Genomic DNA, 5,000 nt, shown 5'->3' with positions numbered 1-5,000 from the left:
AATTTCAGTGAAAGCGCGGTTTGGAGTAGGATATGACTACTATATTGATATTAAGCAAATGAAAGATGAAGAAGGACAGTAGTTTACGTGAACCTTTAGATCAACGGAGTCATGTTTATCCTAATGTTAGCATTCAATACTCTAAAAGTGAAACAATATAAACACCTCTTCATCAACAGGTGTTTTAACATTTGACAATATTGTCAAATTCCAAGTGTAATTACATATAATCTACATCTATAGGGTTTTACATAATACCTATTCTTTCTAAAAAAAAATAAAAAAAAATAAAAAAATAAAAACCTGAAAATAAAAATAATTATTTTTTTTTGGCCCAGAATAATGGCAATACTGAATATCAGCACTGTTCACGAAAATAATGTATCAAGAGGTGGGATTTGTACACTAACAATCCGACTGCTTCGCTCAGTCAAGGCTATAATGAAAATAACACACGTGAGAACGCACTCTATCAAAAATAAAAATATGCATAGCCTTAATCCACACGATTTAGCTGGATTTGAAACTGAGCATTACTATTTTTTCTAAATCCTTTCAGGCCCCAAGCTTGAAGAGATTGTTCCTAACGGATTATGGTCCACGGATGAATAGCGAATGTAGGCAAGCGCATCGGGAATGGAACAGCTGCCAACGAGGGGGATGAAAACAGCCATAAAGGAAGGAATAAATCAGTTTTATTGCCGCATTCATGCATTCATTACCCCAAAGCTCAGTGGCCTGCTCTCTCTGCTTTAGAGCGAAGGGTAAGCTCCGCAAAGAGGTTTCATTCTCCGCAAAATCTAACTTGTAGATCTCGGGGCCTTCAGGAAGGAGAGGGAATTCGCGTCTATACACGGCCTCTCCGCTGAATGGTCGATGCTGTGTGTGTTACAACGAATGCTCTCGATGTCTTCGTATAATGGCAATTGTATATAAAGGTAATGTATACACGGAATTACGTGAGTCTTATTTCCCTTATTTACCCGTCTTGACCGTGAACTTGGCTCAATATTACGCAATGGGTTTCATAATCATTAACATTTATGGCACTGGTTCTCACCCTCCTTACATCAGATTTAAGACATTCGTGTAGTAAACGGTGACAGTAACAATAGTAGTAATGATAAGAAAAACAAAAACAAAAAAACGCATTCACACACACATATATTTGTGCATACATATGTGTGTGTGTGTGTGTGTGTGTGTGTGTGTGTGTGTGTGCGTGTGTGTGTGTGTGTGTGTGTGTGTGTGTGTGTGTGTGTGTGTGTGTGTGTGTGTGTGTGTGTGTGTGTGTGTGTGCGCGCGCGCGCATATCTACGCTCTTCTCTCCATTAAATGTTATCACCAGTACCTTTGATTATCATAAGCACATTCTAAACGAACTTATCACTATCTATTTCTTTATTCAAGATTTAAGACCTCTTTTCCTCTTCTAAAGTGAGGGAAGCATACTATCAAACCGCGATTGCTGTAATCTAGAGGGTACTATCTCAGGCGTAACGGCCCTGTTTTGAGTTTTGATAATTCACTGCCAAAGTTTGCAAACCGAGTCTCTTTATCTTTATCCCTTTATCCTTTCAAGTTTATGGTCGCTTACGGATTCTTATTGAATGTTAGAGCCCATCTTGCATACGTGTATATGTATCTATATATACAGTACTGACCTTATTAATTCCATATCCTGATATTCATACAAGAAGTGCAATAAAAGTGTTATAAAAGTTATCTAAAATTATGCATCTCACCAATAGCTGTCTCTAAACTTGGAAGTAAATGAAATAAAAAATTTCCATGGCACAGAAGGGGAAAATATGATTAAATATTTTACAGAGAAGAAAAAAAAGTAAACTGATTGAGAATTAGTATTTCCATGAATTTTTAAATTTCCCAAAATTGCAACTAGTATTAGTAAGCTGAATACTACTGCAATGTTTTTCATCCTTTGTTTTTGCTTCATCATAATATGTAGCATAGCCACAGTTATAGTTCGCTAGAAATAGCAAAGTTAAAAACAGCTTTAGCCATAACATTGTGTATCAGTCCGATTCCCCGATTCTTCGGGCGCGACCAGAAATAATCTGCAAATGTCGGGCTGTTTGCGCCCAGAAAATGCGGCATCAGAACACCCGTTAAAAAAAAGAAGGCCCTAGCCGACCCATGACACGCTGCCACCGATTCACCAGAGAATCCGAGGCATCACGGGCTCGCTTGCCGGGTCGGGTTCGTAGTTGTCGACCAAATGTGAACGACGGAGCAATGACCATGAGGCCAAGTAAGACAGGATTATATAAGATCGCTCTGGGAGGGGAAGCGTGCAGAGAGCGATGGTATTAATAATAATAGTACTTTCTGATGTTGTACGAACTTCAAGTGATATCACAAAGGTCCAGTAGGTCACCCACACTTCGCATTCGCTTCATTTATGTCATCTACTTTATAATGTCCCCGTTTACACTACAACATACATGAAACATTTGTCGCGTTATCTCACACAAATCGCATCAGGAGGCCGGGGCCTGGTGCTGACGTACAAACTCTCCTCATGCCCTTGTTATCAGATATTGTAGATAAGCATATATTCTAGTGTCCTTGAATCATCCCCACACGAGGAAGTGGATCACTACAGCAACTATTTGATTATTGAAGGCGTTGACAAAACAATGCAATGAACTACACAATCAGATAAGGCATTATTGGTTATATCATCCATGATCATCCAATCCTACCAGTTACATAGCGTTCAATAAATTTTATCATTACACAGTATCTGTCTCAACTAGGTTTCCCATCCTGATGAGTAACTATGCTCTCTAAATGAAATTGGAATGCAGACATATGTTATTACATACATAGTGCGTGTATTTCGTTTAGATAATGTTAATCATACCTTAAAGGCCCTATCACACTAGCACTTTTTCTGCCAATTTTTTTATTTCCGTATGGCACTACAAAGGTAGCAAACAGTGCCCATGTCAACAAACATGGCGCCATCCGAGTGAGGTCCCGTGAATCACACGAGAATTCTCATAAACTTCACGTTATTTTAAAGATATATTATGTATATTGCATATAGAAATATTCTTGAACAGTAACTTATGTTTACATTAATTCACCCTATATATTTTATCAATAATCATGATAAAAGATGGTTGTATATATCCTCTGTAGCACAAGATCAAGACGGAATTGGGTCAGGCGGATTCTCCGTCTTGGGGGGGAGGGGGGGGGTCTGTTTGAAAACGATACTTGTGGAAAAATTTTAATGTGATAGGGGCTTACGACGGCATACAGTCGGGGTAGCGTAATGTTTGTGGCGTCTTGCGCAAATACACCACACATATCTTGCCTGAACGTATGTTGATATTCAACCTGAATGGGTCGTGCTTAGGTGATTCCGTGCCTAACGACTATGTCGTGCGTGGCTCCACAATAACAGGAATGCCTTAGCCTTAGCCGTCTTCCCACAGCAGTGTTGGCCGACTACTTACAGAACTGGTATTTTGTGACGAATTGTGTCTGGTGGGAATGTTTCTTCGGACTATGAGGCTCATTTTAACGACAAGGTATTTCTAGATTTTTTGAAAGATCTTGGAACTTCTTGTTCAATTTTGTTTTGGTAGCTTTATTATTCTCTAGAAGAGAAATTCTAGCTACTTTTAATTGTATTATGGCCTTTCCGGGGATGTTCGAAGAGCGTTTTTAATTTCCTTCTAAACTCTCAGTTTAAAAAACCTACCTTTCCTGCTTAGAGTAGATATCCTTATAAACTGTTGCTCTAAAATGTGTGGACGATGTTATTTCTAGTTAGTCAAAACCTTTTGTGCTGCATATGTAAATTATTATTTTACATTTACATTTCCTTTTTTTCTTCTTCAGGAAGCGATAATCTAGGTGATAGGATCGTTTTTGAAGCAAACAGAACCAAACCACAGCTTGCTTGTGTTTCTCGTCAAATATGCGCCTATATATTTTTTATTACTGGGTACCACACAAGCTGATTTCCCTAAAGCAGCCTGACCAGTGGCCTGAGGAAATCAGGATTATTCAGGCGTGTGTTGGCCGTTGGGGCGTCCTCAAGGGGCTGCCGTCGCCTCCCTGACGCTGACAGGTTATGGCCGGCCAAACCGCGCGCGTGTGTGTGTGTGCACGCGCATGTATATGTATTGATATACATGGCTATATCTGTCTATACCTGTGTGTGTGTGTGTGTGTGTGTGTGTGTGTGTGTGTGTGTGTGTGTGTGTGTGTGTGTGTGTGTGTGTGTGTGTGTGTGTGTGTGTGTGTGTGTGTGTGTGTGTGTGTGTGTGTGTGTGTGTGTGTGTGTGTGTGTGTGGAAATGAGGATATATATTAGCAAACTCATATGAATATCGATATGTATATCTAAGTCTATCTCTGCCCATCTATCTATCTGCGCAACACAATAGTAAAAAACTGCAGCATTTAAATGGAAGACAAACAGCAAGAAAGAAAGAAAGAAAGAAAAAACAGAGACAGCAGAAATCACACTAACGGTGATGGCTAGAGATCCCGAAGCTTGTGTTAAATATTTACAAACTCCGGTAAAATGCGGTTCTCCATAGCTTGTATTCTTTAAGTTCCAGGAGAAGACCAATGTTATGTGCTATTACAGAAGCCTTGACTCTCCTTTTTATCCTCTCTGGATATTTCTCTGTACATTCTGAGTCAAATGCCCTGATACATGAGCGTCGGGCTAAATGACTCACGAACCATTTGCTTCGGACATAATGAATGTGGAACTGCCATGATTCAGCACAAATCGATATATTCTAATTTTGAAGAGTAGTTTATGCTCGACATGTATTAATGCTTCATCTCAGGAAGTATTATATATATTGCAAACAATACATCAGAAAATTAACGTTTCAGTAAAGTGCTAAAAGGAATGAACTGGACATTTTGCTTTACGTAAGTCTCCATTTTTTTTCCCACAAGAATAGCGCTTGGAATCTTATTCAATCGAAGGTTTTAGTAAAATTT

This window comes from Penaeus chinensis, chromosome 2 (assembly GCF_019202785.1).
Source record: "Penaeus chinensis breed Huanghai No. 1 chromosome 2, ASM1920278v2, whole genome shotgun sequence".
In the NCBI taxonomy this organism is placed as follows: domain Eukaryota; kingdom Metazoa; phylum Arthropoda; class Malacostraca; order Decapoda; family Penaeidae; genus Penaeus; species Penaeus chinensis.
This window is presented reverse-complemented; position numbering follows the sequence as displayed.